The 14,554-nt window shown below is 36.9% G+C and overlaps 1 protein-coding gene across 3 annotated transcripts in view; it reads left to right on the plus strand.

Annotated features, from left to right (window-relative positions):
- The window catches only part of Ca-beta (Calcium channel protein beta subunit), a 440,977-nt gene that overhangs the window by 118,143 nt on the left and 308,280 nt on the right, over positions 1 to 14,554 (plus strand). Inside the window, exon 1 of one of the 3 annotated variants that reach the window (XM_070106635.1) lies at positions 6 to 355. The exons of the other annotated variants lie outside the window; for them this stretch is intronic. The gene's annotated coding sequence lies outside the window, so the exon portion shown is untranslated. Of the gene's footprint in view, positions 1 to 5; positions 356 to 14,554 lie in introns of those variants that run through there. 3 annotated transcript variants of the gene reach the window in all.

Here is a 14,554-nt window from a genome sequence, read left to right on the forward strand (position 1 = left end):
ACTGTTAAAAAGTTAATTTCAACCAAAAAAAAAGAAGAAAGTGAGTAAAGTATGGAGTGACACAAACATATATACAAGAAGCAGTGAAAATCAACAACGGGTGCAAACAAATCTCAAATTACATACGGGCGCGAAACTCTACAAAAAACAAAAAATACATACATAACCAAACAGAACGGGCGCGATATAAACAAAAAACCTCAACAGCAAACAACAACACCAGCTCGCTAAAATCAGCGCAGCTAAGCAGCAAAGGACTGGGCCACAGAACGAAAAGCACGCGCACAAGTACATATATACCATACACACATCTGATATATAATATTGTCCCCAAAACCCCTTGGCGGAATTCAAAGTGAGTCATATCGATTCCTTTTAGTATTTTGTATATTTTTATATTTAATATTATATGTATGTTAAAATTTAGGCATTTGCGGTTTAATTATTATATAAACCTGTTTTAACAAAAGCAATATCAAAAACAATAGCGGTTACCAAACTGTTTCAATACTTCGGTTTATTTTACGGTAATAACCGAAATACCGCTAACACATAAAACAGTTTGGTAAAAAATTTATATCCAAATATATAACGAACTCTTGATTGCATAACTCCTTGCCGTTTAAACACACATAATAACAACAAAACAATTCAAGTATTTACTTGCACCTATTACCTGCAATACCCCTTATATCGGGTGTTTTTTTTTCGAGGTATAGAACTTTATGTTGGTATTACTGTTCAAGATGGCGACCGATGTAACAGCTGTCAAGTGATTTATTCTCAGTTTGGTTTGACAATTCATCATGAATAGACTCACGCCTGAACAACGCTTACAAATAGTGTAATTTTATTTCGAAAATAATGGTTCTGTGCGGAATACGCACTTCTGGTTGAATGGCTACGTCAACAAACAAAACTGCCGCATTTGAAGTGAAGCTAACCCTCAAGTGTATATCGAAACACCGTTGCATCCAGAAAAACTGACTGTTTGGTGCCCTTTATGGGCAGGTGGAATCATTAGCCCGTACTTCTTCATAAAAGATGATGGCCATAACGTTACAGTCATAGGTGATCGGTATAGAGCCATGATTACTAACTTTTTCATTCCTGAATTGAACAACCATGATGTCCAGGAGCTGTGGTTTCAACAAGATGGCGCAGCATGTCACACAGCTTGTGCCACAATCGATTTATTGAAAGACACGTTTGGTGACCGCCTAATTTCCCGTTTTGGACCTGTGAATTGCCCTCCAAAATCTTGTGTTTTAACACCGCTAGACTACTTTCTTTGGGGTAGTTGAAATCGGTTAAGCAGATCCCAAGATATGGGTTTTCACCTAAAAGTGGGCGGTACCACGCCCACTGTCTAATTTTGAACGCGGTTCCTATAAAGTCATCTCATACCCTCCCAGAGATAAAATTTAATGTCTCTGGCGTGTTTAGTGCTAGATTTATCGCGCTTTTAGTAGTTTTTAACAGTACCGTTACGTGGGGAGCGGGCGGAGTTACCACCCGATTTCAACTATTTTCACATGTAGGTAGGGGTTCTCAAAACATTTGCTTCCACTGAATTTTGTTATTATAGCTTTAGCGGTTTAGGAGATATGCACATTAAACCTATTAGGGGCGGGACCACGCCCACGTAAAAAAAATTTAACTGCAGATACCCCTCCCTAATGTGATCCTGTGTACCAAATAGCAGTCTTGTATCTTATTGCGGAGCTTAGTTATGGCAATTTATTTGTTTTTGATTAATGGCGTTTTGTGGGCGAGACAGTGGTCCGATTGCCCCCATCTGCAATACCAACCGTCTCCCGGTACCAAGAAACATGACTACCAAGTTTCATAAAGATATCCAAATTTTAACTCAAGTTAGAGCTTGCATGGACGGACGGACAGATGGTCATCCGGATTTTAACTCGTCTCTTCATCCTGATCATTTATATATATACTTGTATAACCCTATATCTAACTTGATTAGTTTTCGGTGATACAAACAACCGTTAGGTGAACAAGACTATTATACTCTGTAGCAACAATATAAACAAACGTCCTGCGAACCATGTACAGGGGTGCATAAGCTCATATTTTGCAAGAGATTCAAAAAATTGAATATTTTTGACCGAAACAATTTTATAAAAACAAAAAACTGCCTGTCACATGTGGATACTTTTCAAGAGTGCTAAAGCAAATTTAATTGCGTTTATTGTCATAAACAACATCATTCAATGCTGCATTACAGCACATTTTCCAGCTCATCCCCAAACAGCGCAAAAATTAAAAGAGCCACGAGTTTAGTTGCAACAGAAAATCTAGAAGTGCGAAATCCCGAAAATTGCCAAGAAGCACCATGCTGCTCAAACGCATTCAAAATCCAAACGCTACACAGCAAAAATCAAAGTAAAAGCAGTCGTCTCCATCAAACACCGAGGAGAACTGTTTAAGCTTAGGGCCTTAATAGACCAAGGATCACAACGATCATTTAAAGTGCCTAGGGCTCAAAATAGGCTACAACCATCAACAAATCTAGTCAATTTTGAAATCATGGAAACGGGCGAAAAGTTGTCCAAAATTCAAACGAAATCTGCCCCATTACCCTAACTTCCTCCAAAGCGGATAAGCGCGTTTAAGCAGAAGCTATTGTATTACCGCAACTAACAAATATGCTTCCCACAGATAAAACTCGAAGGTATTGACAAAATTTTAAACACACTTCTGGCACAAAATACTATTTTCGGTAGGATCCTAACTAGTTATGGAACCAGTTACCACCATGACAACTTAAGTTGAGGAAATCTCAAACGAATTCCTCAATTTACAAATAAAGAAATTTTGGGAGTTAGAAGAACTCTCCCATTTAAATTACAACCTCAAAAGTTCAGTATTGTGAAGAACTTCACAAAGCCACAACTACTCGATCAGATGATGTTCGGTATGTCGTACGACTACCACATAAGCTAGAATTTCGCCACACACTCGCTATGGGCCATTCCGGCACCTCTCCAATACATCAGTCTTAAGTATGGAAAAGCACCTACTTAAAAAGGGCAAGGTGAAACCAGAATATGATAGAGTCTTAAAAGAATACCTCCACCTACCACATGGAGGAAGTCAGTCCTAGCAAAAAATCATACAAAGTAAATACCACTCATTTTACCTGCCACATCATGTCGTAGTAGGGCCAGACAAAAAAACAACAAAGGTGAGAGTTGTCTTCAATGCCTTAAGATCCACTAGCTCAGGGAATTCCCTAAATGATATTCTATTTATGGGACCCACGTCAAATACGTATTCAATGGGGAAGTTAAAAAAATATGTATGTACAAATAGTCGTACATAAAGACGACCAAAATTAAGTTACTGTTCGCTTCAGCTCCCCCTTCAGGCCCCCTGAAAGTAAGAGTGAAATTAAAAGAATTTGTTTGTCGAAAAAAAATATAAATGTGTGTTTGCCAAAAATATTGTGTTACAATAGCATTGATTCCAATTTCCCATCATGAAGTTTCACTTCGTCTGCGCGGAGGGACTCCACGCACCCTGCTTTATCATATTAGTGGATTTAGTATTAATTTACCATGGTGGTATAATAAAGAAGTTACAATACGTCTAATGTATCACATTCCGTTTTTATTAGTAAGTATTTATATACTAAATACAATTATGACACTGTGGATACACAGCCCACTGACCACATGATTTTATGTCATTATTAGTCTTTTTTTCATATCGCGAAAATTTTCCAGCCGTTAAAACGGTTATTATTTTTCAATTATCTCAAGCGAGTTAATGCCAGAAGATACCCTCAAGTGAAAAAGTCGTACGAGCTTACGAACATTATTTAAGTAAAAATTCTAAGTGCCATTGTAATAAGATTAATAAATATTTATAGGGGGTATCATTAGTCGCTACAAATAATTGGTCACCCTGTGAAACAAAATAAAATTAATTATAACCTACATACGTGGTTCAAGTGCAATTGCTAAATCAATAGCTAAGTTTCTTGGACAGCTATCCATTACACTGCCACAGTATTGCTGATTTTTTATAACAAAACAACTAACCTCGATTTTTCTAAAATGCAAACCGATCAAGCAGACTCGTCTAAAACCTCTCAATGGAATGGCAATGGAACTCGAACATACGAATTTTTCGATTCAATCCCACACCACTCCAATATCAGTTAGTCGCACACATCGACAAACTAGACGAGCTGGAACTTCCACTATTTTAGAATATACAAGTACCGCTAGGATTTGCAACAATCGACGCACAGTTCCAGCTGCGAAGAATAACATCCGGCTGTACTAAGTACCAGGCCTTAGTTGTTCGCTTTGATCAAGGAACACTCATCGTTGTTGAGAACGTTACTTCTTTACAAACCAGAAATCAATAAATACCCTGGATTCAAGGAGAAGCTGATAAACCATTTTTCGATGACGCTAGAACGCCGCTTTATTCAGTTATTAACGGGAGTGGAATTAGGCGATCGGCGCCCGTTCAAACTTTTAACAGAAATAAAACTGGCTGGGTGGCAGCCAATTAGACGTAGCATTCGCACGCACAATCAGCCTAGACCGTCTGCTTCAATACATAGAGGTAGCGCTGACCGCTTCAGAGGAGCTTGACGAGGACCAACTCGCCCTGTTAGCAAATAAAGTGGTAAAAATCCAAAAAGACTCGGAAAGCAGAAGTCTGATGCCAGTCAACAAATTTTTACCCTGCACCGATGCCCACAGCTCAGGCTCATACACAAACGCTTCAATAACATCCATCCATGTCAGTGGAAATAGCCACTTCATCCAAATTCTTAAAAAATTTTCTGAATTGCTGCGCAATCCTCCCAAGCGCACATTGACCAAACAAGAAGTCAAACATTATATTCCAACTACGGAACCACCGTGGGTAAAAAGAATTCCAGTAGATGGTTGAACTTGGTCACGCAAGATCATCCGAAAGTCCCATTAAATATGGCTAAAAAAATGGCGAATGGAGACCATGTGGCGATTATCGCAGGCTGAACGCACAAACAACTCCAGATCGCTACCCAATACCTCTTCTACACGACTTCTCAGCTGCAAGCGGACAAACGAACATTCTCAACAATCGATCTACGCCGTGCGTTTCACCACATTCCAGTAACAGAAAAAGACATTGCCAATACTGCAGTAATCACCCTGCTCGGTCTCTACGAATTTGTTGGCATGCCGTTCGAACTTCGCAGCACAGTGCTTTCATCAACTATATTCTTTCCGACCTTGATTTCGCCTACGCATACATCGACGACCTCCTCCTTCAATGAACGGCAACACGAACAACATTTGCGTTTGATATTTGAGCGGCTTTTGCGTTCTTGAATTGAAAATATTCATGGGCGCCATAAGTTCCTAAAGACGTCACCTTAAGAACGCCGCCGATGTGCAAGCGCAACTAAATGATCTTTTGAAAGATTCAAAAACACACGACTAAGGACCTGTGGAGGGGAAAAAACATTAATCGCAGTCAACAAACTCGTGGACGCGACACTCCTTGCATATCCCATACTAGCAGCAGAACTTCGCATCACATGGGACGCCAGTACCGCTTTAGGGGCAATACTCGAGCGGAAAAAGAATAACGTATGGCAACCACTAGGATTCTATTCCAAAAGCTTTCTCAGGCCGAATAGAGAATTCACTGCGATTTACGAAGCCATAACAAATTTTCGACATTAACTTGCAATAACTTAATAAATTGCCTGTTTATGTCTAATGAGGCCCATTTTGATCTGAACGAAAATGTAAACAAGCAAAAATGCCATATACGAGTCACTGTGTGTTTCATCAAGGTGTATTTTCGTGCAATACTTCTTTGGAGAAAACGGTATAACAGTAACTGGGCACCGTTATTTAAAGATGTAGAATGCGTTCTTTACCCAGAACTGCGCTGAAGGCGTACTCCTTTCAACAGCGTCTTCAATAGTCTATGAATAGGGACATCACTCAGTGGACAAACGATCAAAGATGGGTCCTCTAGTTCATACAACGTTCCCCCAACATTCCCGTTCCCAGAAGAAAGATTCGAACACGTTCACTTGGACCTAGTCGGACCCCTACCCGAGTCTCAGAGTTGCAGATATTATATGACGACGGTCAACAGATTCCCCAAATGGCCCCAAGCCGTACCTTTCAAGGACATTAGTTGGTGGAAAATGAATCCGCACAATGACATACCACCCAGCAGCAAACGGTCTCGTAGAAAAATAGCATCGCACACTTAAAGCAACAATAAAGTGTCACAAAACAGCACAGTGGGTGCAGGTACTGCCATCAGCCTTACTTGGGTTAAGAACCTGTTATAAAGAGGATTGGAAGGCGTATCTATATGGAACGACACTTCCAATACCAGGCGAATTTTTCACATCACTTTCTTAAAAAACATTCTGTTATGAAGACCTAGCAATGTGTACGCATATGTTATCAAAAGAATAGATGAACACGTTTACGCCATGTAAACGTAAGCATCGAACGCCTTAAACCCGCACGCTGAGCCACAGAGGACATATTAGGGCACCTCGACCAAGGAAGATCCCTCAGTAAACCAGCAGCTCAACACCTGTAACTTCATCATGTCTACACAGCACATTGACCACATCTGCCAACGTGATTTTATAAGTCATTATTAATCCCTTTTCTTCACATCGAGTTTCGCGGAAATTTCCCAGCCGTTAAAACGGATAAAATCTTTTCTATTATCCCAAGCTTAATTGAATAAGTCGTACGAGCTTTTAAACATTATTTCAGTAAAATTTAAGTAAACTTTCTAAGTGTTATTGTAGTTATATTAGCATTAAATCAAGTTCCTTTAGTAGTTTCTCAAAGTGACAGCTTATTACTCTTTATTTGTTATAATTTGATTTATGAATTCTTTTATTTCTATGACGTCATCGTGATCTGGTGTTTTTGCAATGAATTAACGTGCTGAACCTCCTTCTTCTCATGTTTCTTCGTGTGTACATCTGGTTTTCAGCGCTTCTATTCTAAAAGGCAAAGCTGCATCTTCTGCTTTTTTATTTTAATCTGCTTCTAGCATTTTCGAGATGATTTCGTAGTGTTGAAGGATTGTTGTTTACAATATTTTTGGTTGCAATATATAGTCCTCGTCTGTAAGCAAGTATGATGGATCGGTTTCTGTTAGTACGTATTTTTTATACCTTAAGTTGTTTGGGTCAGTACATGGTTACTAAGTAATGCCAGGAGTGTCAAGATTTTGAAATTTTTATCTGATGTTATAATTGTCTATAATCTTCCCCCTCGTTGAAAAGTTTGTTAGGACGTTGAAACATATACCGTATCAGCTGATACGATCTATCTTATCTTAGAGTGCAATGTAAAAGAACCGTCCGAAACGTAGGATATTAAAACACTGGGTTGCCAATCTCGATATTTTGTAGTAATTAAAAATTTATACTAAATATTCTTAAACTAACCCAAAATCACAGTCGAAACCAACTATAAATCACTCTTACGAATAAATGGTAGACTATTTTTAAACAAAACTATTATTATATAGTTGTATTTTAATTTTGATCTTTTACATTATGAAAAATTATAACTGAAAATCTAGTTGTGTGCAAAATCATGTATACAAATTGCTTAAATGAAATTAAAAGAGAACAACTGATTTCTACGGTTCCTACGGGTATAAATTTTGACATACTTGTATTTCGTTTGATACGGGCGGTAAGTACTGAAAGGTGGCACGTCGGTTACTAATTCCATCATGTGTCCTCACGATCTTCCTGTACCGTATGTTGAACGTATCTTTTTGAATACTTGTCTTGTCTGCTAGTTTTTTTCATACATTACTTACCCTTTAGTGTATGTTTTCTGTTTCTGGTTTTTGGTCATGGTAGGATACAATTTTTTCTTGTTTACTAAGGAGATCTTTTCATTAATACCTGTATTTCGTGCCTATAAATTTCTCCTACTACATAGTTAAGTGTTAGAGTGATTCGCCACTTTAGCATAACTAATAAAGTAGTTGAATAAATGTATTTTTGCCTTCATTTTCCTAAGGAAACTTCCCCGAGTATTATATCAAAATCTTTTAATTCCACTATTTCCAAAAAAAAATCTAAAGGAAATCCAACAAGATTTATTTCTTTTTTATGTTTTATGGTACATGGACATACCATGTAATGTTTTTGTATCAATTGGTTCAGTAAGTTTAATTCTTTTTGCAAATGGATAATATTTTCTGATTTAACTACTTGTAGCACCAGAGCATATTAATATATACACCGGTATGCCATTTGGGGCAGTTCGTTTTAAATGTAGGCAAACCGTGATATCTTATAAAAGATGTGCCTTATGTTCAAATTCACTACTTACATTATTATACATTGAATCTGCTTTTTCTCTGCTTTTGGTTAGTTGATTAATTTGTGCCTGGGATATTTTCGTAATTTGTCGCCTTGGTCATCTAAAGAAGTGGTCGGTATTCTTACACCTTTATTTTTTAAAGTTTTACTGGTCCTCTAAATTGTTATAGAATTTTACTAGTAGTGTTACAAAAAAATTTTATTAGAAACAATTAACAACTGATATATCAAACAAATTTGTATATAATATATCTATTTAAATTTTCTGCAAAGAAAAAACTGAATTTCCTCTCAATATTAAAGGGCATATAAAATCGAAGAGTTTTGCTTCATACATACTCGCACATACATGCATATACTTCTGCATATGTCTTGCTCGCTGCGTAGCAGACATAAGGAGATGCCCAACTCACTGAAAATGAGAGTGCGATTGCTAAGCGTCAAAACTTCCTGAACTTAGGCCTGAACGGCCAGATTGAAATCCTACAGAAAAATATGTGAACAGAGAGATTTATTGCTGCTGTTGAAGATCACTAACAAAAATTTGAAAACAATGAAAATTAAAGTAAACGCGAAATTGAAATGTATGTGAGGAAATATTTTGTGATGCCATGCTACTTTACTAATTTTCGATTCAAAATTATAAAAAACATAAATTAATTGAGAGCTAATAAATTTATTTTATTCATTAAGTATTGAAAGTTCCAAAATCAATTGGTTTAATATATTGCAAAATCACAAAAGAAGGTTTAAATAGTTTTTGCACATGTTTAAGGGATACATGTGTAATAATATTTAATCTTAATAAATATTGGCTATTTTAATTAAAATTCCCAAAAATTATTATTTTGTCCGATCTGACTACAATGGAAAATGTTATAAAAATTTTTTTGGTGCACTGATTTCTGTCAAAAAAAAAACCGCGTGGATCATATTGGGTATGAGACAGCTGGCGCGATGAGTTGAGCCTTTGCTGACTCTAGATAAATTCGTAAGAGTGATTGACGCTGTTTAAGCTTCACTGCCGGTTAGTTTAAAATTCTCATATCCTATAATTCATAAGATGTGTTCTACATCGAATATCTAGTGAGGAATGAAAGTGTCACTAAGCTATGCCGAGTTATTGAAATAATTCGATTCTGAATTACAGAAATGGCTACCACATTTGGCGAAAAAGGGGCTCTCCCACCATGACAACGCATCCGCTGATACCTCCGTCGTCGTATCGTCAAATTGGTCAAACTAAGCTACGAACTGCTGCCGCATCCATTAATTGGCTCTATATGACATATATTTTTCAGTTTCAGTCAGGCTTAAAGAAGTTGGAGAATCGCTGGGTCAAGTGAATCGAAATATAGGAGACTATGTTAACAAATAAAGTTTTCAATATTTTTGTACCGCTTTCTTCAAACAACATTACCAGACGAACAAAATTGATACTTTAACTGAATAGCGAATACCTTGTGGTATGACGCATATTTCATTTGGCCTTAGAACAAATTTACCATATTCAGTAAATACTTCCAAACTTCCCTTCTGAGGCACTAAAAAATAAGAAAACATAATAGCAACAGTAGATAATTTTTAAAGAAAAAAAAATCATAGTAGGACGAAACCCTTTCGATATCAAATATAATATAACATAAATGATAGAAAACAAGAAAAATCGTTAACTTCGGTTACGCCGAAGCTATAATACCCTTCACAAATACAAAGGCCCCTTACAAGAACTTGATTCCGAACGTTCAATTTGTATGGCAGCTATTGATATAGTGATCTGATCCGATCAATTTCCGTGAAGAATAATTTGTTGCCTTAAGCAATAACTCGTGCCTAATTTCGAGAAAATACCTCGTCAAATAAAAAAATTTTCCATGCAAGCACTTTACTCCGATCGTTCAGTTAATATGGCAGCTATATGCTATAGTCATCCGATCTATACAATTTCTTCGGAGATTAGATTAATGCTTTAAATAATAATACATGCCGAATTTCATGAAGATACCTCGTCAAATGAAAGAGTTTTCCATACAAACACTTGATTTCGATTGTTCAGTTTATATGGCAGCTATATGCTATAGTGGTTCGATATCGGCCGTTCCGACAAATGAGCAGCTTCTTTGTTAGAAAAGGACAGGTGCAAAATTTCAGATCGATAGCATAAAAACTGAGGAGCTAGTTTGTATATATGCAGACAGACGGACAGACAAACGGACATGGCTAAATCAACTCAGCTCATCATGCTGATCATTTATGTATATATTTTATAGGGTCTCCGACGTTTACTTCTGGGTGTTACAAACTTCGTGGCAAACTTAATATACCCTGTTCAGGGTATAAAAAGGTTCGATTGCGGAGTGGCGCGGGTTGTAAACAACCATCAAATGCTTTGAGCATATGTTAGCAGAGCTTTAAAACAGTCCGACAGCTTAAATTTGGGGTTTCACTCGTTAAATTCGAACTTTTTAAGTAAGCTACGACCACGGTCCATTTTTAATTGCAACTTAAGCTTTTCCTTATTTTTCATGCTTGAAAAAATAGTCATAACATTCGCTTAGCTTTCTGTTATTCGTGGAATCTCAGATACCATTGACACATTTTCTGTGTGCCTGAATTTTATTGTTAGAAGCATTTCCACGAAGTCACTATATATTGCGTTTACTGCACCCCATTTCCTTAATTTCTTTTGCATTTTTGAATTGCACACCTGGTTTATGATTATTTGGAAAGCAATTTACCAAGTTGTATACCAAGTAAAAGTTTTGCACTGTACTCATCGTTCTAATTTTTGATTTCGCGTAACGTAGCGCATCACTTATATCTGGCGCCAGCTCCGATGGAAGGTTATAGTATATCAGCCATCTAGTTTTTATTGAAAGGAAGCTTTTTTCTGCCTCTACGCAAAATTCTAAACACAACATTGAACATCTTCACAATGCGGAGTTCTTGTTCGTAGTGCCATGTTGGTCGTTTTTCAGCATAGGTGAAAACGAGACAAGGAAATTTAACAATAAAGTTTAGCACCGTTTTAAAGGACGAAAGTACTGCATCGGCAGTACCTCTCAATTTTTTCCCCGTCTGTTTAACAAAAAACATATATTTTTAATAAAGTTGAACATATCCACAGTAACTACTTGATAGTGGAATTTTATCCCATAATATACCTTAATACTTAAACCCTGGCGAAATTTTTTGAGTCTAAAGTAGTATCGTAATTTTCAAAAAGATTGATATCGACCCTTGTTTTATTTTCACTTCATACTAATGCTCTTCAATTCATTTTATTTTAATTAAGTTTTGTTCCAGTTTCATTAAACATAATATTTTTACGTGATAGTGTCGTCTAGTAGCCCTACGGATTATCTGAAGAGATATCCTTGTATTCTTTATTTAAACTTCCTTCACTATTATTTCTCTAGTCATATTCTTGCAACATGATACACAGAGTATAACAGTTTTCATCTACTAACCGCTGTTAGTTTTATAGGAAATGAAGTCGAAATTGGACAACGGACGTGACAATGTCAAAAACCAAATCTCACTTCAACTGTTCGTTATGTTACATTTTCTTGACATTATTATGTAACATGAACAGTACTTTTAAGGTATGCCATCTTAAGTGTAAAACTTGTCAAAATCAGACCACTACTTTTCAAGCTCCCAGATACTGAATATGAGGAGTCCTGCGTCTATTGCTAACTGTTTACCGAAAATATCTGTCAACCTGTGAGATATATTATTGAAATTCGGAGATAGGGTTTTTCTGATAATAGTATGCCGGCATGTCAACAATGGGCTCAGTCGAAACAATACTTCCCATAGCCACCAAATACCTAATATAAAGATTTTCGAACTTCCGATTGACTTTATATCAATATGTGAGATATCTTAATGAAATTTAAATAGTTCCTCTATCTAATAATAGAGTATCCTTATACCTAATATTACTAAAATCTTTATACTGTTTATCGGATATCGGTCAATTTTTGTTGATTGTAATTTCAGTTGATTTTGTCGTCATATACCCAATATATAATATTAAATTTAGCTTCTTTGGTTGAGTTTACACCACATATATCTCATTTGAATTAACTAAAAAAAAGTTTTTTGATCGTTGGCGTAGTTTTCGTTTCGCGTTCGTTGAAAAATGGAAGATCAAAAAGAACATTTTCGTCACATTTTGCTTTTTTATTTTCGCAAAGGGAAAAACGCATCACAAGCTCACAAAGAGTTATGTGCTGTTTATGGCGACGAAGCCATAAAAAAACGGTAGTGTTAAAATTGGTTTGCCAAATTTCGTTCTGGTGATTTTGCACTCAAAGATGAAAAACGCTCTGGTCGTCCAATTGAAGTTGATGACGACCTAATTAAAGCAATAATCGATTCGGATCGTCACAGTACAACACGTGAGATTGCATTATAAAGGAAAGAAAGAAAGAAACGCATTTAACGCAAAGCATTAACAGCTGCGATTTGCTAAAGAAACGTAATGAAAATTATCCATTTTTAAAACGAATGATAACTGGCGATGAAAAATGGGTTGTTTACAACAATATCGAGTGGAAAAGATCGTGGAGCAGGCCAGGTGAACCAGCTCAAACAACATCAAAAACTGGTATTCAGTTATAAGTTTGGTTGGATTATAAAGGAATTGTCTACTTTGAACTCTTACCACCCAACCGAACGATCAATTCTGTTGTCTACATTGAACAACTAACAAAATTAAACAATGCAGTTGAAGAAAAGCGGCCCGAATTGATAAATCGAAAAGGTGTTGTATTCCATCATGGCAATGCAAGGCCACACACATCCTTGGTCACTCGGCAAAAATTATTGGAACTTGGTTGGGATGTTTTGCCACATCCACCATATAGTCCTGACCTTGCCTCATCGGATTACTTTACTAAACAGGACTTTAAAAAAAAAGACAGAACAAATGGTTTTATCGACAAAATAAATTTATTTTATTCAAAATAGTCTCCTTCTGCTTTAATACAGCTTTTTGCACGGTCCAAAAGCATGTCGAACGAGTATTTTAGCTCGTTGCCCGGTATGGCCGCCAGTTTGCTGGTGCAAGCCTTTTGAATGGCCTCCACGTCTGCATAACGCTTTCCTTTCATCGGCTAATGCATTTTTCCGAAAAGGTAAAAGTCGCACGGTGCCATATCAGGTGAATACGGGGAGTGAATGATTGTTAAAATGTGATTTTTGGTCAAATAATCGGCCACAAGCGTCGATCGATGAGACGGCGCATTAACGTGCAACAAACGCCAACTTCCATCTTCGCGATATTCGGGCCGAACACGTCGAATACGGCGCACTAAACGCTTCAAAACTCCAAGGTAGAATACCGCATTAACGTTTTGGCCGGGTGGAACAAATTCTTTGTGGACAATACCCTTGGAATCATAAAAACAAATCAGCATTGTCTTCACTTTTGACTTCTTCAGGCGCGATTTTTTGGGTTTTGGATCGTCCGACGCCTTCCATTCAGCACTCTGGCGTTTCGTTTCGGGATCATATTGAAAACACTACGTTTCGTCACCAGTCACAATCTTGTAAAGGAAGTTCGGGTCTTTTTTTGCCTCTTTAATGATGTCCTTCGAATGTTGAATTCTGAGCAATTTTTGGTCGTCAGTCAATTTGTGCGGAACAAACCGTGCACACACCTTTTGTAAGCCCAAATGTTCGGTCAAAATGCGATAAATCGATGTTTTGGAGATGTTCAATTCAATCAATTGAAATGTTTCGGTAAAAGTTTTACCAATCTTAAAACAAAATTTAATGTTGGCTCTTTGTTCGAAGCTCATTTTCGTACCGATGACAAAAGCATACTGACACTTAAAACGCAATAACTTCACTTGCAATAGATGAAATGTCATAACATTTTTACTAGAAGTCGATAAAGGATAGCAGATTCTAACACACTAGTCGACATATAGATGGCGCCTCTAGAGATTACTTTGTTACTTTTTTACTGTTTATTTTGGAAAGCACCTTGTAATTGCCGGCAGGCATTCACTGACAAAATTCTACTTACAAATCAAAAAATCACCGTCGCTATTATAAAAAGCGATTTTCTCCATGGAGTAGTGCAACTGTAGATATGTATTGCAATGCCATGATGGCTATGTACATTCCCTGAACCGTATATCGTGTGTAAACCTTCAACAAAATTTACGTCATTCAACG

The sequence above is a fragment of the Bactrocera oleae genome, chromosome 3 (assembly GCF_042242935.1).
Source record: "Bactrocera oleae isolate idBacOlea1 chromosome 3, idBacOlea1, whole genome shotgun sequence".
NCBI lineage: Eukaryota > Metazoa > Arthropoda > Insecta > Diptera > Tephritidae > Bactrocera > Bactrocera oleae.